This window comes from Staurois parvus, unplaced genomic scaffold (assembly GCF_062004578.1).
Source record: "Staurois parvus isolate SC_StPar_1 unplaced genomic scaffold, SC_StPar_1.0 ptg003659l, whole genome shotgun sequence".
Taxonomy (NCBI): domain Eukaryota; kingdom Metazoa; phylum Chordata; class Amphibia; order Anura; family Ranidae; genus Staurois; species Staurois parvus.
Window position 1 is genome coordinate 45,713 of NW_028321455.1, and position 24,724 is coordinate 70,436.

The 24,724-nt window shown below is 50.7% G+C and overlaps 3 non-coding genes across 3 annotated transcripts; all 3 read left to right on the forward strand.

Moving 5' to 3' along the window:
- The first annotated feature begins 254 nt into the window (after positions 1-254).
- LOC149427560 (U6 spliceosomal RNA) lies at positions 255-361 on the forward strand. The gene has a single exon (XR_016311252.1). It is a non-coding gene; the product is annotated as a U6 spliceosomal RNA (small nuclear RNA).
- Positions 362-3,585: 3,224 nt separating this feature from the next.
- LOC149427561 (U6 spliceosomal RNA) lies at positions 3,586-3,692 on the forward strand. The gene has a single exon (XR_016311253.1). It is a non-coding gene; the product is annotated as a U6 spliceosomal RNA (small nuclear RNA).
- A 12,487-nt stretch (positions 3,693-16,179) lies between these two features.
- Positions 16,180-16,286, forward strand: LOC149427562 (U6 spliceosomal RNA). Its single transcript, XR_016311254.1, has one exon. It is a non-coding gene; the product is annotated as a U6 spliceosomal RNA (small nuclear RNA).
- The last annotated feature ends 8,438 nt before the right edge of the window (positions 16,287-24,724 follow it).

Below are 24,724 nucleotides of genomic sequence, written 5' to 3' on the forward strand. Positions count from 1 at the left end.
ATGCCTCCTGACTGCTCCATTGATTTGCATACTTTGACTATTCCTTTGAAATGCTCAATATTCTTTGTATAAAATGTAATATTTAAGCCGAATACATTCTTGCTGAACAGGAAGATACATCAAAGGACTATTTAGGAAGGTGTAGATACATTTTTTACATTTTCAATAATTTTTTTTTTACTCCCCTCCTCTCCTTAATGTGACACTTTCATTTCTTAGAGGGGTTATATACCGTTCAGTGCCTCCAGTGGTTCGTCCTCGCTTCGGCAGGACATATACTAAAATTGGAACGATACAGAGAAGATTAGCATGGCCCCTGCGCAAGGATGACACGCAAATTCGTGAAGCGTTCCATATTTTCTTGCACCTTATGGTGGAATACTGAAGCTTTTGCACTCGTATTGTGTACTATTGCCATGGCTATACCAAAAAATACAATTTAGCACAAGTCACATGGCAAGGTAGATTGTCAGAGTTCTACGTTTTCGCGGAGCTCTTGTATACGGCCAGTCTTGGGACAAGCTGCACTGGGGGTGAAGATGGGGGTGCTAAACTGCACCCCTCCCCCACAGCTCCTTAATTCAACAAAACAAAAAAAAAAGCGAAGGGAATGCGGAAAAATGACAAGGACACCTTAAGATGCGTCCAAGTGCATGCGTTTTTATGCGCATTTGTGCACAGCGCATTTCGAGCAGCCCTTTAATTGCGATGGGCTGCGCTACGCACACATGAAACATGCACAAAGAGGTTTTTAAAATTGCACCGCAGCAAAGGGCACGGTAAGCATTCTCAGCTGTCGTGAACGCACACACGTTTGCCAGATGTGTGGGGTGCCTTTAGGAACCAATGGCATCCACACGCGTCTGCAGAAGGTAGCACATTTTCGCACGGTGCGGGAAAAAGACACAATTTCGAGCATTCTTGATCCACACCGGGTGTGAACTGTCCTTCAGTGTTTAAAGAGGAACTTCACTCCTCCGGACATTTTTTTCTTGTCTGCTGGGTTGTCCTCACATAAACAGCAAAATTCTGCGCCTTTTGGTGTCATCCTTTGCACACCACTTCCCGCGCCGCCATCCTCTCTTCTTACATCATCGGGGGCCTCCTGTCTTTTCCTGGTTTTTGCAGATGGCCCCCTGATGACACCGTGCAGCGCATGCGCAGTGTGGTGTAGATGGCCCAATGCATGCGCAGTGTGGTGTAGATTTACATTTGGATTTGTAGATCTGGTATGACGCATGTGCAATGTGGTGTAGATGTACCAGCAGGGGCGGACTGACAACTCATGAGGCCCCTGAACAATAAGGGATTATGGGGCCCTGTGTCTTTGCCCAAACTCACATAAGGCTCCAGGGCTGCGAGTACCGCTGACTCTGCTAATACTCCAGGGCTGGGAGTACCGCTGACTCAGCTAATACTCCAGGGCTGCAAGTACCGCTGACTCAGCTAATACTCCAGGGCTGGGAGTACCGCTGACTCTGCTAATACTCCAGGGCTGGGAGTATTGCTAACACTGCTAATACTCCAAGGCTGGGAGTACCGCTGACACTGTTAATACTCCAGGGCTGGGAGTACCGCTGACACTGCTAATTTTCCAGGGCTGGGAGTACCGCTGACACTGCTAATACTCCAGGGCTGGGAGTACCGCTGACAATGTTAATACTCCAGGGCTGGGAGTACCGCTGACTCTGCTAATACTCCAGGGCTGGGAGTACCACTGACACTCTGCTAATACTCCAGGGCTGGGAGTACCGCTGACACTGCCAATACTCCAGGGTTAGGAGTACCGCTGACATTGCTAATACTCCAGGGCTGGGAGTACCGCTGACATTGCTAATACTCCAGGGCTGGGAGTACCGCTGACACTGCCAATACTCCAGGGTTAGGAGTACCGCTGACACTGCTAATACTCCAGGTCTGGGAGTACCACTGACTCTGCTAATACTCCAGGGCTGGGAGTACCGCTGATACTCGGCTAATACTCCAGGGCTGGGAGTACCACTGACTCTGCTAATACTCCAGGGCAGGGAGTACCGCTGACACTCTGCTAATACTCCAGGGCTGGGAGTATGCTGACACTGCTAATACTCCAGGGCTGGGAGTACCGCTGATACTGCTAATACTCCAGGGCTGGGAGTACCGCTGACTCTGCTAATACTCCAGGGCTGGGAGTATGCTGACACTGCTAATACTCCAGGGCTGGGAGTACCGCTGATACTGCTAATACTCCAAGGCTGGGAGTACCGCTGACTCTGCTAATACTCCAGGGCTGGGAGTACCGCTGACACTCTGCTAATACTCCAGGGCTGGGAGTGTCGCTGACTCTGCTAATACTTCAGGGCTGAGAGTACCGCTGACACTCGGCTAATACTCCAGGGCTGGGAGTACCGCTGATACTGTGCTAATAGTCCAGGGCTGGGAGTACCGCTGACTCTGCTAATACTCCAGGGCTGGGAGTATGCTGACACTGCTAATACTCCAGGGCTGGGAGTACCGCTGATACTGCTAATACTCCAGGGCTGGGAGTACCGCTGACACTCTGCTAATACTCCAGGGCTGGAAGTACAGCTGACACTGCTAATACTCCAGGGCTGGGAGTACCGCTGACACTCTACTAATACTCCAGTGCTGGGAGTACCGCTGACTCTGCTAATACTCCAGGGCTGGGAGTACCTCTAAATCTGCTAATACTCCAGGGCTGGGAGTACCGCTAATACTGTGCTAATACTCCAGGGCTGGGAGTACCACTGACAATGCTAATACTTCAGGGCTGGGAGTACCGCTTACTCTGCTAATACTCCAGGGCTGGGAGTACCGCTGACACTGCTAATACTCCAGGGCTGGGAGTACCGCTGACATTCGGCTAATACTTCAGGGCTGGGAGTACCGCTGACATTCTGCTAATACTCCCGGGCTGGGAGTACCGCTGACATTCTGCTAATACTCCAGGGCTGGGAGTACCGCTGACAATCTGCTAATACTCCAGGGCTGGGAGTACCGCTGACACTGCTAATACTCCAGGGCTGGGAGTACCGCTGACATTCTGCTAATACTCCCGGGCTGGGAGTACCGCTGACATTCTGCTAATACTGCAGGGCTGGGAGTACCGCTGACACTCGGCTAATACTCCAGGGCTGGGAGTACCGCTGACTCTGCTAATACTCCAGGGCTGGGAGTACCGCTGACATTCTGCTAATACTGCAGGGCTGGGAGTACCGCTGACACTCACACATACAATAGAAGAAGTTCATCAGCCATCTCTAACAATCCCGAAAGCTGCTGCAGTTACAAAGACTTCCTATTGCCTGGTGGGCGGGGTCTGCGCTCCCACAATGCCTCCTGACTGCTCCATTGATTTGCATACTTTGACTATTCCTTTGAAATGCTCAATATTCTTTGTATAAAATGTAATATTTAAGCCGAATACATTCTTGCTGAACAGGAAGATACATCAAAGGACTATTTAGGAAGGTGTAGATAAATTTTTTACATTTTCAATAATTGTTTTTTACTCCCCTCCTCTCCTTAATGTGACACTTTCATTTCTTAGAGGGGTTATATACCGTTCAGTGCCTCCAGTGGTTCGTCCTCGCTTCGGCAGGACATATACTAAAATTGGAACGATACAGAGAAGATTAGCATGGCCCCTGCGCAAGGATGACACGCAAATTCGTGAAGCGTTCCATATTTTCTTGCACCTTATGGTGGAATACTGAAGCTTTTGCACTCGTATTGTGTACTATTGCCATGGCTATACCAAAAAATACAATTTAGCACAAGTCACATGGCAAGGTAGATTGTCAGAGTTCTACGTTTTCGCGGAGCTCTTGTATACGGCCAGTCTTGGGACAAGCTGCACTGGGGGCGAAGATGGGGGTGCCAAACTGCACCCCTCCCCCACAGCTCCTTAATTCAACAAAACAAAAAAAAAAGCGAAGGGAATGTGGAAAAATGACAAGGACACCTTAAGATGCGTCCAAGTGCATGCGTTTTTATGTGCATTTGTGCACAGCGCATTTCGAGCAGCCCTTTAATTGCGATGGGCTGCGCTACGCACGCATGAAACATGCACAAAGAGGTTTTTAAAATTGCACCGCAGCAAAGGGCACGGTAAGCATTCTCAGCTGTCGTGAACGCACACACGTTTGCCAGATGTGTGGGGTGCCTTTAGGAACCAATGGCATCCACACGCGTCTGCAGAAGGTAGCACATTTTCGCACGGTGTGGAAAAAGACACAATTTCGAGCATTCTTGATCCACACCGGGTGTGAACTGTCCTTCAGTGTTTAAAGAGGAACTTCACTCCTCCGGACATTTTTTTCTTGTCTGCTGGGTTGTCCTCACATAAACAGCAAAATTCTGTGCCTTTTGGTGTCATCCTTTGCACACCACGTCCCGCGCTGCCGTCCTCTCTTCTTACATCATCGGGGGCCTCCTGTCTTTTCCTGATTTTTGCAGATGGCCCCCTGATGACACCCTGCAGCGCATGCGCAGTGTGGTGTAGATGGCCCAGTGCATGCGCAGTGTGGTGTAGATGGCCCAGTGCATATGTAGTATGGTGCAGATTGCCCAGTGCATGCGCAGTGTGATGTAGATGGCTTTGCGCATGCACAGTGTGGTGTAGATTTACATTTGGATTTGTAGATGTGGTGTGACGCATGTGCAATGTGGTTTAGATGGACCAGCAGGGGTGGACTGACAACCAATGGGGCCCCCGGGCAATAGGGGATCATGGGGCCCCTGTGTCCTTGCCCAAACTCAAAAAAGGCTATGAAAAAGGTACCAGGGGCATCTCATGGGGCCCCCTACTGACCCCAGGCCCTCAGGCAGTGCCCGAGTTTCCAAATGGTCAGTCCACCCCTTTGAACCAGTGCATGTGCAGTAGGTTGTAGATGGCCTACGGCATGCGCAGTGTAGATGACTTTGCACATGCACATTGTGATGTAGATGGCCCAGTGCATGTGTAGTATGGTGCAGATTGCCCAGTGCATGCGCAGTGTGAAGTAGATGGCTTTGCACATGCACAATGTGGTTTAGATTTGGATTTGTAGATGTGGTATGACGCATGCGCAATGTGGTGTAAATGAACCAGTGCATGTGCAGTGTGATATAGAAGGTCTTGCGAATGCATGGTGGTCCCCCATCAGAGGTCCCCCATCATATCAGAAGTTCATCCATCACATGAGAGGATCCTCCATCACATCAGAGGATCCTCCATCACATCAGAGGACCACCATCACATCAGAGGACCACCATCACATCAGAAGTTCCTCCATCACATCAGAGGACCCCCATCATATCAGAAGTTCCTTCATCACATCAGAGGACCCCCATCACATCAGAGCTTCCTCCATCACATTAGTGGACCCCCATCACATCAGAAGTTCCTCCATCACATCAGAGATTCCTCCATCACATCAGAGATTCCTCCATCACATCAGAGATTCCTCCATCACATCAGAGATTCCTCCATCACATCAGAGATTCCTCCATCACATCAGAGATTTCTCCATCACATCAGAGATTCCTCCATCACATCAGAGGACCACCATCACATCAGAGGACCACCATCACATCAGAGGTTCCTCCATCACATTCGAAGGGGTGTCAAACTGGTGGCCCTCCAGCTGATGCCAAACCTCAAGTCCCATCATGCCTCTGCCTTTGGGAGTCATGCTTGTAACTGTCAATCTTGCAATGTCTCATGGGACTTGTAGTTTGGCAACAGCTGGAGGGCCGCCAGTTTGACACCTGTGCAAGGTTCCTCCATCACATCAGAGGTCTTCCATCACATTAGAGGTCCCTCTTCACATCAGCTTCTCCTTCACATAAGATGTCCTCCATCACATCAGAAGAACACTTTTACATCAGAGGTCCCCCCATCACATCAGAGGACTTCCATCACATTAGAGGTCCCTCCATCACATCAGAGGTCCCTCCATCACATCAGAGGTTCCTCCATCACATCAGAGGTTCCTCCATCACATCAGAGGTCCCTCCATCACATCAGAGGTTCATCCATCACATCAGTGGTCCCTCTACCACATCAGAGGTCCCTCTATCACATCAGAGGTCAATCCATCACATCAGAGGTTAATCCATCACATCAGAGGTTAATCCATCACATCAGAGGTTAATCCATCACATCAGAGGTCCCTCCATCACATCAGAGGTCCCTCCATCACATCAGAGGTTCCTCCATCACATCAGAGGTTCCTGTCAAGGTCCTACCTTTTCCCTGAGGTTATGTTACTCCATGTGCTGGCGTCCATCTTGGATTCTGCTGTGCATGATGGGAATCCTTTTATGCCTTCAGGTCTCTGTGGTCCATCCCCCAGAGGGGTGTGGCTGATGACATATAAGCCTGTGGCCCGCACATGCTCTTTGCACTTGTGTCTTGTGTCTTGGTGTTGCTATTACTCTGTTCTGACTCTCGTGACTCTCCTGGTATCTGATTCGGCTTGTGACTTGACTATTCTTTGTATTCTCCCTTGATCTGACCCTCTGTTGCTGAACCCGGCTGTCCTGTACTGTTTTGTCCTGTTGGTGTTGACCCGGCTTGTCTGACTACTCTTTTGTCTCTTCCACCAGCTACACGCCATTGGCGGCGGCCATTACCGCAGCTGAGGTGTCTCGGGGGCCGCGACCTGGTTCCTGGCTGCGTCAAGTCCATCCCCACCATCGGGGGCCCTGGTGAAGGGCAGCCTGGGACTTAGACTCCGCGCCCTGAGGGACTTCGGTCTGTGGGTAGTGGTTGTCGTCAGCCAGTGCGTTACATTGTTAGGCCTGCCTGTCCGTTCCTCGACCCCTGCCCTGACATTACACAAGTGCCATGAACCCTGACGGTGCAGGCACACCTTCGCTCCCAATGCTAGTCGCCAGACTCGATCAACAGGATCACCTGTTGGATCAATTCGCTCAGGCGTTGCAAACTCTGCTTGCACGCACTGCACACCTTGCTCCTGGTGCTATTAGGCCGGTAGTCACTCCGGTGGTCTCTCCCGCAGCTTCTCCGCCTATTGCGTGCACCACCTCGACGGCTGCATCAGTGGCGCCCAGAGGTATGACTGGTTCAGCCCCTCTTCCACAGCGCTTTGGGGGTGAGCCTAGTCAGTGTCGTGGGTTCCTCAACCAGGTGGGTATTTATTTTGAATTAATACCCCACGCCTTTCCGTCTGAGAGGTCAAAGGTGGGGTTCCTAATTTCCCTACTCTCAGACAAGGCCTTGGCCTGGGCAAATCCCTTATGGGAGAGGAACGACCCGGTGATTCAAGATTTTTCCGGTTTTGTCGATGCCTTCCGTAGGGTATTCGACGTACCGGCTTGCTCCGCCTCGGCTGCCAAGCTGCTCATGACCATGCATCAGGGTTCACGGACCGTGGCCGAGTACGCTATAGAGTTTCGTACCCTGGCGGCAGAGGTCGGTTGGAACAATGAGGCTCTGGTGGCTGCGTTTTCCCATGGTCTTTCTGACACATTGAAGGACGAGATTGCAGCTAAGGAACTGCCTGTGGTGTTGGAGGAGCTCATCTCTTTCCTGATCCTGATTGATACCAGGCTCAGGGAGAGGCCTTCACTCAGGGAACGCCTGCGGAGGCCTTCCAATCGACTGGCACCTGCGTTTTCTGTCCCACCCGTTCCTCCCTCTCCTCCCACGCCTCCTGGGGATAGCTTGTCTGGTGGGGAACCCATGCAGCTGGGGTTTGCTCGCCTTTCCGAGGGGGAGCGGGCCGCTCGGCGTCGGGAGGGTCGCTGCCTGTACTGTGGCCTCGGTGGGCACTTTCGGCGGTCTTGTCCGGTCCGTCCGGGAAACGCTCGCACCTGAGATCTTGTCGGGGACAGATCTTGGGTGGAGTTTCCTCGTCCCCGGCGTTCCGCAAGGATAAGCCACTGATCACCGTGGTCCTTTCTTGGACGGAGGGCTCGGTGATGGCCCAGGCGTTGGTAGACTCTGGGGCCGGTGGGTTGTTCTTGGACAGCTCGTTTGCTGCACAGCACTCCATTCCCCTGCAGGCTCACGCTACCCCATTGGTTCTCGAAGCCATAGATGGCAGGCCCCTGCAGCCGCCGCAGGTTACCCACGAGACTCTGCCGATAGAGGTAGCCATTGGGGCTGTTCACAGGGAGTTGGCCTGTTTTCAGGTGATTTCTTCCCCACACTATTCGGTGGTTTTGGGGTATCCCTGGCTCCAGAGGCACAATCCAACCTTCAATTGGCAAACAGCCGAGATTCTCTCATGGTCTCCACAGTGTGGGGCCGGGTGCATCCGGGGGCCGGTTAAGGTATTGTGTGCCTCCTCGGACTCTGCGTTGCCCACCGACTATGGGGAGTACCGGGACGTGTTTGATAAGGTACGCGCTGGTACCTTACCGCCGCATCGTCCTTACGACTGCGCCATATCCTTGCAACCCGGGGCCACTCCTCCGCGTGGCAGGGTGTACCCTCTCTCGGTTGCGGAGAATAAGGCCATGGAGAAGTACGTTGTGGATGTGCTTTCCCGGGGGCACATTCGTAAGTCTACTTCTCCAGCAGGAGCAGGTTTTTTTTTCGTAAAGAAGAAAGGTGGGGAATTGAGGCCCTGCATCGATTATAGGGGTCTCAATCGGATTACCATTAAAAATGCATATCTGATTCCTTTGATTTCTGAGTTGTTCGACCGCCTTAAGGGAGCAACAGTCTTTACCAAACTCGACCTTAGGGCGGCGTACAACCTCGTACGGATCAGACAGGGGGATGAGTGGAAGACCGCGTTTAACACCAGAACCGGGCACTACGAATACCTGGTGATGCCGTTCGGATTGTGTAATGCGCCCGCGGTTTTTCAGGAATTCATAAACGATGTCCTTCGTGATTTGTTGCAGCAGTGCGTAGTGGTTTACCTGGATGACATCTTGGTTTACTCTACCTCCATGGAGTCTCATGTCCAGGATGTCAAGCAGGTGCTGCAACGATTGCGTGAGAACGGACTCTTTTGTAAACTCGAGAAGTGCGAGTTCCATCGATCCCAAGTTGCCTTTTTGGGCTACATAATTTCCGCGGAGGGATTTTCCATGGACCCTCAGAAGGTTGCTGCGGTTCTGCAGTGGCCTCGTCCCAATGGTCTTCGGCCCATTCAGCGCTTTCTGGGTTTTGCCAACTACTATCGGAAGTTCATCAGGAACATCTCCACATTGGCAAAGCCTCTCTCTGACCTAACCAGGAAGGGGAGTAACCCTCACGAGTGGCCATCCGAGGCCATCATAGCTTTCGAGGCTCTGAAAGCCGCCTTTGCTTCGGCTCCGATTCTTTCACATCCCAATCCTGGGTTGCCCTTCGTCCTCGAGGTTGATGCTTCCGAGACGGGAGTAGGGGCTCTCCTGTCTCAGCGTCGGTCACCCGATGGACCCCTACTTCCCTGCGGGTTCTACTCCAGGAAGCTTTCCTCTGCAGAGTGCAACTACCAGACTGGAGATCGGGAGTTGTTGGTCATCATCCTGGCTCTCAAGGAGTGGAGGCACCTGCTCGAGGGTTCCGCGGTTCCAGTCCTCATTCTTACCGATCACAAGAACCTGACTTATCTTTCGGAGGCCAAGAGATTGACACCCCGCCAGGCCAGATGGGCTCTGTTCTTGTCACGCTTCAACTATGTGGTTTCATATTTGCCTGGTTCCAAGAATGTCAGGGCTGATGCGTTATCACGGCAATACTCTGAGTTGTCCAGGGAAGACTCTGAGCCAATCTCAGTTATTCCTCCAGATCAGATCCTGGCTGCCATTCGCACCAGTCTGACCTCTCCTCTTGGGGAGCAGATTTTGGTGGCTCAAACTGATGCTCCTCCCGGGAGGGTAGATGTTTCGTACCCGAGGGATTGCGCACCCGCCTGCTGCGTACCTACCATAACGCCAAAATTGCCGGGCATCCGGGGAAGAACCAGCTGTGTTGGGTCGTCTCTCGCTTATTCTGGTGGCCAACCCTCCGTGCCGACATTGCCTCTTATGTAGCGGCATGTTCAATCTGTGCCCAGAATAAGTCTCCACGGCATCTCCCTTTGGGTGTTCTGCAACCCATTCCCAATGGGGAGCGTCCTTGGTAACATCTAGGTATGGACTTTATTGTAGACCTCCCGGTGTCTCGGGGTCATACAGTCATCCTCATGATCGTCGATCGGTTTTCCAAGATGTGCCATTGCATTCCACTCAGGAAATTACCCACAGCGCAAGAACTGGCCACGGTCTTTTCCAGGGAGATTTTTCGCCTGCATGGGTTGCCTAAGGTGATTGTCTCGGACTGCGGGAGTCAGTTCGTGTCCAGATTCTGGCGCGCCTTCTGCTCCCAGTTGGGTATTAGTCTCTCCTTTTCTTCAGCCTACCACCCGCAGTCCAATGGGGCTGCGGAGCGGTCCAATCAGGCCTTAGAACAATTCCTTCGGTGTTATATTTCAGACCATCAGGACGATTGGGCCGATCTCCTGCCTTGGGCAGAGTTTGCCAGGAACTCGGCGGTCAACTCCTCCTCCGGGATGTCTCCTTTCATGGCCAACTATGGGTTCCAACCCGCGGTATTACCTGAGAGGTTCTCACCACAGGACATTCCGGCTGTGGAGAACCATCTTGCTGCCCTGCGTTCTTCATGGGGGCAGATCCAGAGGGCCTTGAGGGACTCAGCTCAGCGCCAGAAGTTCCAGGCTGATCGCAGACGGTTGCCCGCTCCTTCATACCAGGTCGGCGATCGTGTGTGGTTGTCTACTCGCAACCTCAATCTTCGGGTGCCCACACCAAAACTAGCTCCCCATTTTGTCGGTCCTTTCCGCATTCTCCGCAAAGTGAATCCGGTGGCCTATGCCCTTGCCCTTCCGTCTGGGATGCGGATCTCCAATATCTTTCATGTTTCCCTGTTGAAACCTCTGATCTGCAATCGCTTCACTACCTCTCTGCCTCGGCCCCGTCCTGTCCGGGTTGACGGTCATGAGGAGTATGAGGTGAGCCGGATCCTGGACTCTTGATTGGTGCGAGGTCGATTACAGTTCCTGGTTCATTGGCGCGGTTATGGTCCCGAGGAGTGTTCCTGGGTTCCTTCCGCGGATGTCCATGCCCCTGCCCTCCTCCACGCTTTTCATACCCGCTTTCCTCAGAAACCTTTTGTTGAGCCGCGGAGGGGGAGGGGCCCTTGAGGAGGAGGTACTGTCAAGGTCCTACCTTTTCCCTGAGGTTATGTTACTCCATGTGCTGGCGTCCATCTTGGATTCTGCTGTGCATGATGGGAATCCTTTTATGCCTTCAGGTCTCTGTGGTCCATCCCCCAGAGGGGTGTGGCTGATGACATATAAGCCTGTGGCCCGCACATGCTCTTTGCACTTGTGTCTTTGTGTTGCTATTACTCTGTTCTGACTCTCGTGACTCTCCTGGTATCTGATTCGGCTTGTGACTTGACTATTCTTTGTATTCTCCCTTGATCTGACCCTCTGTTGCTGAACCCGGCTCGTGACCTGTGATTCTCGTCTGCTGTCCTGTACTGTTTTGTCCTGTTGGCGTTGACCCGGCTTGTCTGACTACTCTTTTGTCTCTTCCACCAGCTACACGCCATTGGCGGCGGCCGGTACCGCAGCTGAGGTGTCTCGGGGGCCGCGACCTGGTTCCTGGCTGCGTCAAGTCCATCCCCACCATCAGGGGCCCTGGTGAAGGGCAGCCTGGGACTTAGACTCCGTGCCCTGAGGGACTTCGGTCTGTGGGTAGTGGTTGTCGTCAGCCAGTGCGTTACATTGTTAGGCCTGCCTGTCCGTTCCTCGACCCCTGCCCTGACAGTTCCTCCATCACATCAGAGGTTCATTCATCACATCAGAGGTTCCTCCATCACATCAGAGGTTCCTCCATCACATCAGAGGTTCCTCCATCACATCAGAGGTTCCTCCATCACATCAGAGGTTCCTCCATCACATCAGAGGTCCCTCCATCACATCAGATGTTCCTCCATCACATCAGATGTTCCTCCATCACATCAGAGGTCCCTCCATTGCATCAGGAGCACACTTTCGTATCAGAGGTCCCCCCATGACATCACATCAGAAATCTTCCATCACATCAGAGATACCGCCATCACATTAGAGGTTCCTTCATTACATCAGAGATCCCTCCATCACATCAGAGGTCCCTCCATCACATCAGAGATCCCTCCATCACATCAGGAGCACACTTTCGTATCAGAGGTCCCCCCATGACATCAGAGGTTCCGCTATTACATCAGAGATCCCTCCATCACATCAGAGGTTCATTCATCACATCAGAGGTCCCTCCATCACATCAGAGGTTCCTCTATCACATCAGAGGTCCCCCACTATTACATCAGAGGTCCCTCCATCACATCAGGAGCACACTTTCGTATCAGAGGTCCCCCAATGACATCAGAGGTTCCTCCATCACATCAGAGGTTCCTCCATCACATCAGAGGTTCCTCCATCACATCAGAGGTTAATCCATCACATCAGAGGTTCCTCCATCACATCAAAGATTCATCCATCACATCAGAGGTCCCTCCATCACATCAGAGGTCCCTCCATCACATCAGAGGTCCCTCCATCACATCAGAGGTCCCTCCATCACATCAGAGGTCCCTCCATCACATCAGAGGTCCCTCCATCACATCAGAGGTTCCTCCATCACATCAGAGGTTCCTCCATCACATCAGAGGTTCCTCCATCACATCAGAGGTCCCTCCATCACATCAGATGTTCCTCCATCACATCAGAGGTTCCTCTATCACATCAGAGGTCACCCACTATTACATCAGAGGTCCCTCCATCACATCAGGAGCACACTTTCGTATCAGAGGTCCCCCAATGACATCAGAGGTTCCTCCATCACATCAGAGGTTCCTCCATCACATCAGAGGTTCCTCCATCACATCAGAGGTTAATCCATCACATCAGAGGTTCCTCCATCACATCAAAGATTCATCCATCACATCAGAGATTCATCCATCACATCAGAGGTCCCTCCATCACATCAGAGGTCCCTCCATCACATCAGAGGTCCCTCCATCACATCAGAGGTCCCTCCATCACATCAGAGGTCCCTCCATCACATCAGAGGTCCCTCCATCACATCAGAAGTTCCACCATCACATCAGAGGTCCCTCCATCACATCAGAGGTCCCTCCATCACATCAGAGGTTCCTCCATCACATCAGAGGTTCATTCATCACATCAGAGGTTCCTCCATCACATCAGAGGTCCCTCCATCACATCAGGAGCACACTTTCATATCAGAGGTCCCCCCATGACATCAGAGGTTCCTTCATTACATCAGAGATCCCTCCATCACATCAGAGGTCCCTCCATCACATCAGGAGCACACTTTCGTATCAGAGGTCCCCCCATCACATCAGAAATCTTCCATCACATCAGAGATATCGCCATCACATCAGAGGTTCCTCCATGACATCAGAGGTCCCTCCATCACATCAGGAGCACACTTTCGTATCAGAGGTCCCCCCATGACATCAGAGGTTCCTCCATCACATCAGAGGTTCATTCATCACATCAGAGGTTCCTCCATCACATCAGAGGTTCATTCATCACATCAGAAGTTCCTCCAGCACATCAGAGGTTCCTTCAGCACATCAGAGGTTCCTTCATCACATCATAGGTCCCTCCATCACATCAGAGGTTCATTCATCACATCCTCCATCACATCAGAGGTTCCTCCATCACATCAGAGGTTTTCCACTATTACATCAGAGGTCCCTCCATCACATCAGGAGCACACTTTCGTATCAGAGGTCCCCCCATGACATCAGAGGTTCCTCCATTACATCAGAGGTTCATCCATCACATCAGGGGTTCATCCATCACATCAGAGGTCCCTCCATCACATCAGAGGTCCCTCCATCACATCAGAGATTCATCCATCACATCAGAGGTCCCTCCATCACATCAGAGGTCCCTCCATCACATCAGAGGTTCCTCCATCACATCAGAGTTTCCTCCATCACATCAGGAGCACACTTTTGTATCAGAGGTCCCCCCATGACATCAGAGGTTCCTTCATTACATCAGAGATCCATCCATCACATCAGAGGTCCCTCCATCACATCAGGAGCACACTTTTGTATCAGAGGTCCCCCCATCACATCACATCAGAAATCTTCCATCACATCAGAGATACCGCCATCACATCAGAGGTTCCTCCATGACATCAGAGGTCCCTCCATCACATCAGGAGCACACTTTCGTATCAGAGGTCCCCCCATGACATCAGAGGTTCATTCATCACATCAGAGGTTCATTCATCACATCAGAGGTTCCTCCATCATATCAGAGGTTCCTCCATCACATCAGAGGTTTTCCACTATTACATCAGAGGTCCCCCATCACATCAGAGGTTCCTCCATCACATCAGAGGTCCCCCATCACATCAGAGGTTCATCCATCACATCAGAGGTTCCTCCATCACATCAGAATCTCCCATCACATGAGAGGTTTTCCACTTTTACATCAGAGGTGCTTCCCAATATACTAGAAATTCTGAAGGACCCTCTGCACACTGGTATATACCCTTTCAAGCAGATTATGCAATAAATAGGGATATTTAGTTCACACATATTGCAATACATGCTTAAGCTGGCCAACTGCGTCAAAGTAATCCCTCTATGGCCAACTGCGTCAAAGCAATCCCTCTATGGCCAACTGCGTCAAAGTAATCCCTCTATGGCCAACTGCGTCAAAGTAATCCCTCTATGGCCAACTGCGTCAAAGTAATCCCTCTATGGCCAGTCCTACTCTGCGCTGCCTACGCAAATGCTACTGTGGACACAATGCTAGCATAGGGGAAAAGACACAATGGGGAGAGCTACAAGGTTCAGGTCTGGCTACTGACCCAACAATACAACAAACAAGAGATACCTGCGCTCAAATCCCAACATCTAGTGCATGCATTTATCCATCAGGTGCTAAAGGGGTGTAACCACATATTAACCCTAGAGGTGCTTCCCAATACACTGTCCTCTGAAACAACCACCAATTTCTGTTTGAACCTTTTCATTGCCACCGTAGTATGTCATACAGCAGGGGGCAGGTGGGGGGTTTTATACACACTCCTGGCAATGGGTGGAAGGGGTAGAATGAACATGGTCGCAGCGAACACGGTTGTGGTGTTGGCTGGTTATTTTCAGGTGAAGCTTTGGAGGTGTACCCCCTTCTCTAAGGTCCAAGCAGCACCGCTTGAACCGTGAAGAAGGAGGTACACCCGGAAAGCTTGTCCTGAAAATTTGGATGTTAGTGCACATTAAAAAAAAAGGGATCACGGACAAAACCCAATTATTGGTATGAATACAAATATATATACTCTCATGATAGGGAGGTTGCAGTAATCACTTAAAAAAACATAAAATAAAAGAAAGTTAAAAATATAAATAAAAAAAAATAATGAAAGGAAAAGAATCCTTAATAAAGGATCACAGACAAAACCCAATTATTGGTATGAATACAAATATCTATCCTCTCATGATAGGGAGGTTGCAGTGATCACTTAAAAAAAATAAAAGTAAGTTAAAATTATAAAGAAAAATAATAATAAATAATAATAAAAGAAAAAGAATCTGTAATAACGGATCACGGACAATACCCAATTATTGGTATGAATACAAATATATATACTCTCATGATAGGGAGGTTGCAGTGATCACTTAAAAAAAAAGCAAGTGTTGCAGTAATCACTTAAAAAATAAAAGTAAGTTAAAAATATAAATAAAAATAATAATGAAAGAAATAGAATCTATAATAATCTCAAGAGGGAAAAAAAAAACACATAGCAGAGGATGGTTTCGATCCATCGACCTCTGGGTTATGGGCCCAGCACGCTTCCGCTGCGCCACTCTGCTACTTACAAGTCTGTAGTGATATTTAGTATCTATGTGATCTCTGTGAAGACTTCTTGCAGCTTGGAGGGGTGTGGTTTGTTTTCCCACAATACCTCTTTGCAGGGCTGTAATTTACATGCGGTGCTGTGCCTCACAAAATGCTTTATGCTGCTTATTTCCCTTACTAAACTCAACTTTTTACTTTACAGACATTAATTCCCAGGAAAAGAGAATTGAATGGAATTCATTTGCAATATGGAAATGAGAGTATATAATTGAATTTCTCCATAACGTGGTGATGTCCAGGTGTAGAGGGGTTATATATCGTTCAGCGCCTCCAGTGGTTCGTCCTCGCTTCGGCAGGACATATACTAAAATTGGAACGATACAGAGAAGATTAGCATGGCCCCTGCGCAAGGATGACACGCAAATTCGTGAAGCGTTCCATATTTTCTTGCAATAAAATAAATTGTACTTTGCGCTCTTTTCTTTCTATTTAACTATTAAACAAAAAAAAAAAAATAGAAATAAAAATTAAAATAAAAATATTACATAATATATATAATAGTGTGAGAGCTTCTGGTTTCCGGCACCTGGCTGTACGGCGCTCTGAGCCCCCCCCCCCCCCCCCGCCCTCCCGGGGCTCGGATGAAGTAGAAGCTGCGGTTGTTCGGCACAGGAGCTTCTGACTCATCACAACGGGGGCGGAGTCCATGGAGGGTGATGACTCCACATCTGCGCTCTGCACTGCCGGGTGTTTGGAACTTTAATGTCGCATTAGTGTACCTATCACATCAGAGTCTCCATTCACATCAGAGTCCCCCCTTCACATCGAAGTCCCCCCTTCACATCAGAGTCCCCCATCACATCAGTGTCTCCCTATAACATCAGAGTCCCCCCCCCTTCACATCAGAGTCTCCCAAAAACTTCAGAGTCTCCCTATAACATCAGACTCCCCCTTCACATCAGAGTCCCCCATCACATCAGAGTCTCCCTATAACATCAGAGTCCCACCTTCACATCAGAGGTACCCGTTCACATCAGAGTCTCCCATCACATCAGACGTCTCCCATCACATCAGAGTCTCCCATCACATCAGAGGTCCGCACATGACATCAGAGTCTCCCATCACATAAGAGGTCCCCTATCACATCAGAGTCTCCCATCACATCAGAGGTCCCCTATCACATCAGAGTCTCCCATCACATCAGAGTCTCCCATCACATCAGAGGTCCCCCTTCACATCAGAGGTCCCACATCAGAGTCTCCCTATAACATCAGAGTCCCCCATCACATCAGAGTTTCCCAATCACATCAGAGTCCCACCTTCACATCAGAGGTCCCCCTTCACATCAGAATCTCCCATCACATCAGAGTCCCACCTTCACATCAGAGTCTCCCATCACATCAGAGCTCCCCCTTCACATCAGAGTCTCCCGTCACATCAGAGGTCCCCCTTCACATTAGAGTCTCCCATCACATTCGAGGTCCCCCTTCACATCAGAGTCTCCCATCACATCAGAGATCCCCCATCACATCAGAGTCTCCCATCACATCATAGATCCCCCATCACATCAGAGTCTCCCATCACATCCGAGGTCCCCCATCACATCAGAGTCTCACATCACATCATAGATCCCCCATCACATCAGAGTCTCCCATCACATCAGAGTCTCCCAATCACATCAAAACTCCCACCCCCCCTCACATCAGAGGTTCCTCCAATCCCCCAATCACATCAGAGTCTCCCATCACATCATAGATTCCCCATCTCATCAGAGTCTCCCATCACATCAGAGGTCCCCCATCACCTCAGAGTCTCCCAATCACATCAGAGGTCCCCGCATCACATCAGAGTCTCCCAATCACATCAGAGGTCTCCCCATCACATCAGAATCTCCCAATCACATCAAAGGTCCCCCAATCACATCAGAAGTTCCCCCATCACATCAGAGGTCCCCCATCACATCAGAGGTCCCCCATCACATCAGAGGTCCCCCATCACATCAGAGTTACCCACATCACATCAGAGTCTCCCAATCACATCAGAGGTCCCACATCACATCAGGAGGTCCCCCATCACATCAGAGTTCCCCACATCACATCAGAGTCTCCCATCACATCAGAGGTCCCCTATCACATCAGAGTCTCCCATCACATCAGAGGTCCTCCATTACATCAGAGGTATCACATCAGAGTCTCCCATCACATCAGAGTCTCCCATCACATCAGAGGTCCCCCATCACATCAGAGTCTCCCATCACATCAGAGTCTCCCATCACACTAGAGGTCCCCCTTCACATCAGAGGTCCCCCATCACATCAGAGTCTCCCTATACCATCAGAGTCCCCCCCCATCACATCAGAGTCTCCCAATCACATCAGAGTCTCCCTATAACATCAGAGTCCCACCTTCACATCAGAGGTCCCCCTTCACATCAGAATCTCCCATCACATCAGAGTCCCACCTTCACATCAGAGTCCCACCTTCACATCAGAGCTCCCCCTTCACATCAGAGTCTCCCGTCACATCAGAGGTCCCCCTTCACATCAGAGTCTCCCATCACATCAGAGATCCCCCATCACATCAGAGATCCCCCATCACATCATAGATCCCCCATCACATCAGAGTCTCCCATCACATCCGAGGTCCCCCTTCACATCAGAGTCTCCCATCACATCAGAGTCTCCCAATCACATCAAAACTCCCCCATCACATCAGAGTCTCCTAATCACATCAAAACTCCCCCATAACATCAGAGGTCCCCCTTCACATCAGAGTCTCCCAATCACATCAAAATCCCCCCCCCCCCTCACATCAGAGGTTCCTCCAATCACATCAGAAGTCCCCCAATCACATCAGAGGTCCCCCATCACATCAGAGGTACCACCATCTCATCAGAGTCTCCCAATCACATCAGAGATTCCCCATCACGTCAGAGTCTCCCAATCACATCAGAGGTCCCCCACCACCTCAGAGTCTCCCAATCACATCAGAGGTCCCCCATCACATCAGAGTCTCCCAATCACAACACAGGTCCCTGCATCACATCAGAGTCTCCCAATCACATCAGAGGTCCCTGCATCACATCAGATTCTCCCAATCACATCAGAGGTCCCCCATCACATCAGAGTCTCCCAATCACAACAGGGGTCCCTGCATCACATCAGAGTCTCCCAATCACATCAGAGTCTCACAAATAACATCAGAGGTCCCCCCATCACATCAGAGGTTCCCCCATCACATCAGAGGTCCCCCCATAACATCAGAGGTCCCCCCATCACATCAGAGGTCCCCCCATCACATCAGAGTCTCCCAATCACATCAGAGGTCACTCATCACATCAGAGGTCCCCCATCACATCAGAGGTTCCACATCACATCAGAGGTCCACCCATCACATCAGAGTCTCCCAATCACATCAGAGGTCCCCAAACACATCAGAGGTTCTCCCATCACATCAGAGGTTCCCCATCACATCAGAGGTACCCCCATCACATTAGAGTCTCCCAATCACATCAGACGTTTCCCATCACATCAGAGTCTCCCATCAAATCATAGATCCCCCATCACATCAGAGTCTCCCATCACAGCCGAGGTCCCCCTTCACATCAGAGTCTCCCATCACATCAGAGCTCCCCCTTCACATCAGAGTCTCCCAATCACATCAGAGGTCCCCCACCACCTCATAGTCTCCCATCACATCAGAGGTCCCCACATCACATCAGAGTCTCCCATCACATCAGAGTCTCCCATCACATCAGAGGTCCCCTATCACATCAGAGTCTCCCATCACATCAGAGGTCCCCCTTCACATCAGAGGTCCCCCTTCACATCAGAGGTCCCCCATCAAATGAGAGTCTCCCTATAACATCAGAGTCCCCCATCACATCAGAGTCTCCCATCACATCAGAGGTCCCCTATCACATCAGAGTCTCCCATCACATCAGAGGTCCCCTATCACATCAGAGTCTCCCATCACATCAGAGGTCACCCTTCACATCAGAGGTCCCCCATCAAATGAGAGTCTCCCTATAACATCAGAGTCCCCCCATCACATCAGAGTCCCCCATCACATCAGAGTTTCCCAATCACATCAGAGACCCACCTTCACATCAGAGGTCCCCCTTCACATTAGAATCTCCCAACACATCAGAGTCCCACCTTCACATCAGAGTCTCCCATCACATCAGAGCTCCCCCTTCACATCAGAGTATCCCCCTTCACATCAGAGTCTCCCATCACATTCGAGGTCCCCCTTCACATCAGAGTCTCCCATCACATCAGAGATCCCCCATCACATCATAGATCCCCCATCACATCAGAGTCTCCCATCACATCAGAGTCTCCCATCACATCAGAGTCTCCCAATCACATCAAAACTCCAATCCCCCAATCACATCAGAGTCTCCCATCACATCAGAGGTCCCCCATCACATCAGAGTCTCCCAATCACATCAGAGGTCCCCCATCACATCAGAGGTCCCCCATCACATCAGAGGTCCCCCATCACATCAGAGGTTCCCACATCACATCAGAGTCTCCCAATACATCAGAGGTCCCCTATCACATCAGAGTCTCCCATCACATCAGAGGTTCCTCCATTACATCAGAGGTATCACATCACATCAGAGTCTCCCATCAAATCAGAGTCTCCCATCACATCAGAGTCTCCCATCACATCAGAGTCTCCCATCACATCAGAGTCTCCCATCACATCAGAGGTCCCCCTTCACATCAGAGGTCCCCCATCACATCAGAGTCTCCCTATACCATCAGAGTCCTCCCCCCATCACATTCGAGTCTCCCAATCACATCAGAGTCTCCCTATAACATCAGAGTCCCACCTTCACATCAGAGGTCCCCCTTCACATCAGAATCTCCCATCACATCAGAGTCCCACCTTCACATCAAAGTCTCCCATCACATCAGAGCTCCCCCTTCACATCAGAGTCTCCCGTCACATCAGAGGTCCCCCTTCACATCAGAGTCACCCATCACATCAGAGATCCCCCTTCACATCAGAGTCTCCCAATCACATCTAAACTCCCCCATCACATCAAAACTCCCCCATAACATCGGAGGTCCCCCTTCACATCAGAGTCTCCCAAACATATCAAAATCCCCCCCCCCTTCACATCAGAGGTTCCTCCAATCACATCAGAAGTCCCCCAATCACATCAGAGGTCCCCCATCACATCAGAGTATCCCAATCACATCAGAGGTTCCCCATCACGTCAGAGTCTCCCAATCACATCAGAGGTCCCCCATCACATCATAGTCTCCCAATCACAACAGAGGTCCCTGCATCACATCAGATTCTCCCAATCACATCAGAGGTCCCCCCCAATCACATCAGAGGTTCCCCATCACATCAGAGGTACCCCCATCACATTAGAGTCTCCCAATCACATCAGACGTTTCCCATCACATCAGAGTCTCCCATCAAATCATAGATCCACCATCACATCAGAGTCTCCCATCACATCCGAGGTCCCCCTTCACATCAGAGTCTCCCATCACATCAGAGCTCCCCCTTCACATCAGAGTCTCCCAATCACATCAGAGGTCCCCCACCACCTCATAGTCTCCCATCACATCAGAGGTCCCCACATCACATCAGAGTCTCCCATCACATCAGAGTCTCCCATCACATCAGAGGTCCCCTATCACATCAGAGTCTCCCATCACATCAGAGGTCCCCCTTCACATCAGAGGTCCCCCATCAAATGAGAGTCTCCCTATAACATCAGAGTCCCCCATCACATCAGAGTCTCCCATCACATCAGAGGACCCCTATCACATCAGAGTCTCCCATCACATCAGAGGTCACCCTTCACATCAGAGGTCCCCCATCAAATGAGAGTCTCCCTATAACATCAGAGTCCCCCCATCACATCAGAGTCCCCCATCACATCAGAGTTTCCCAATCACATCAGAGTCCCACCTTCACATCAGAGGTCCCCCTTCACATCAGAATCTCCCAACACATCAGAGTCCCACCTTCACATCAGAGTCTCCCATCACATCAGAGCTCCCCCTTCACATCAGAGTATCCCCCTTCACATCAGAGTCTCCCATCACATTCGAGGTCCCCCTTCACATCAGAGTCTCCCATCACATCAGAGATCCCCCATCACATCAGAGTCTCCCATCACATCATAGATCCCCCATCACATCAGAGTCTCCCATCACATCAGAGTCTCCCAATCACATCAAAACTCCCCCCATCACATCAAAACTCCCCCATAACATCAGAGGTCCCCCTTCACATCAGAGTCTCCCAATCACATCAAAACTCCAATCCCCCAATCACATCAGAGTCTCCCATCACATCATAGATTCCCAATCACATCAGAGGTCCCCCATCACATCAGAGTCTCCCAATCACATCAGAGGTCCCCCATCACATCAGAGGTCCCCCATCACATCAGAGGTCCCCACATCACATCAGAGTCTCCCAATACATCAGAGGTCCCCTATCACATCAGAGTCTCCCATCACATCAGAGGTTCCTCCATTACATCAGAGGTATCACATCACATCAGAGTCTCCCATCACATCAGAGTCTCCCATCACATCAGAGGTCCCCCTTCACATCAGAGGTCCCCCATCACATCAGAGTCTCCCTATACCATCAGAGTCCTCCCCCCATCACATTAGAGTCTCCCAATCACATCAGAGTATCCCTATAACATCAGAGTCCCACCTTCACATCAGAGGTCCCCCTTCACATCAGAATCTCCCATCACATCAGAGTCCCACCTTCACATCAAAGTCTCCCATCACATCAGAGCTCCCCCTTCACATCAGAGTCTCCCGTCACATCAGAGGTCCCCCTTCACATCAGAGTCACCCATCACATCAGAGTCACCCATCACATCAGAGTCTAACATCACATCATAGATCCCCCATCACATCAGAGTCTCCCAATCACATCAAAACTCCAATCCCCCAATCACATCAGAGTCTCCCATCACATCATAGATTCCCCATCTCATCAGAGTCTCCCATCACATCAGAGGTCCCCCATCACATCAGAGTCTCCCAATCACATCAGAGGTCCCCCATCACATCAGAGGTCCCCCAACACATTAGAGGTCCCCACATCACATCAGAGTCTCCCAATACATCAGAGGTCCCCTATCACATCAGAGTCTAAAATCACATCATAGATCCCCCATCACATCAGAGTCTCCCATCACATCCGAGGTCCCCCTTCACATCAGAGTCTCCCAATCACATCTAAACTCCCCCATCACATCAAAACTCCCCCATAACATCGGAGGTCCCCCTTCACATCAAAATCCCCCCCCCTTCACATCAGAGGTTCCTCCAATCACATCAGAAGTCCCCCAATCACATCAGAGGTCCCCCATCACATCAGAGGTACCACCATCTCATCAGAGTCTACCAATCACATCAGAGGTTCCCCATCACCTCAGAGTCTCCCAATCACATCAGAGGTCCCCCACCACCTCAGAGTCTCCCAATCACATCAGAGGTCCCCCATCACATCAGAGTCTCCCAATCACATCAGAGGTCCCCCATCACATCAGAGTCTCCCAATCACAACAGAGGTCCCTGCATCACATCAGCGTCTCCCAATCACATCAGAGGTCCCTCCATCACATCAGATTCTCCCAATCACATCAGTGGTCCCCCCATCACATCAGATTCTCCCAATCACATCAGAGGTCCCCCCAATCACATTAGGGTCTCCCCATCACATCAGAGGTCCCCCCCATCACATCAGAGGTTCCCCATCACATCAGAGGTCCCCCATCACATTAGAGTCTCCCATCACATCAGAGGTCACTTATCACATCAGAGGTTCCCCATCACATCAGAGGTCCCCCATCACATTAGAGTCTCCCATCACATCAGAGGTCCCCGAACACATCAGAGGTTCCCCATCACATTAGAGTCTCCCAATCACATCAGACGTTTCCCATCACATCCGAGGTCCCCCTTCACATCAGAGTCCCACCTTCACATCAGAGTCTCCCATCAAATCAGAGCTCCCCCTTCACATCAGAGTCTCCCATCAAATCATAGATCCCCCATCACATCAGAGTCTCCCATCAAATCAGAGCTCCCCCTTCACATCAGAGTCTCCCGTCACATCAGAGGTCCTCCTTCACATCAGAGTCTCCCATCACATCAGAGATCCCCCATCACATCAGAGTCTCCCATCACATCAGAGTCTCCCAATCACATCAAAACTCCCCCCATCACATCAAAACTCCCCCATAACATCAGAGGTCCCCCTTCACATCAGAGTCTCCCAATCACATCAAAACTCCCCCCTCACATCAGAGGTCCTCCATCACATCAGAGGTACCACCATCTCATCAGAGTCTCCCAATCACATCAGAGGTCCCCCATCACATCAGAGTCTCCCAATCACATCAGAGGTTCCCCATCACATCAGAGGTCCCCCCCCCATCACATCAGTGGTCCCCCCATCGCATCAGAGTGTCCAAATCACATCGGAGGTCCCCCCATCACATCAGAGGTTCCCCCATCACATCAGAGGTTCCCCCATCACATCAGAGGTACCACCATCTCATCAGAGTCTCCCAATCACATCAGAGGTTCCCCATCACGTCAGAGTCTCCCAATCACATCAGAGGTCCCCCACCACCTCAGAGTCTCTCAATCACATCAGAGGTCCCCCATCACATTAGAGTCTCCCAATCACAACAGAGGTCCCTGCATCACATCAGAGTCTCCCAATCACATCAGAGGTCCCTGCATCACATCAGATTCTCCCAATCACATCAGAGGTCCCCCATCACATCAGAGTCTTCCAATCACAACAGAGGTCCCTGCATCACATCAGAGTCTCCCAATCACATCAGAGGTCCCCCCCCAATCACATCAGAGGTCC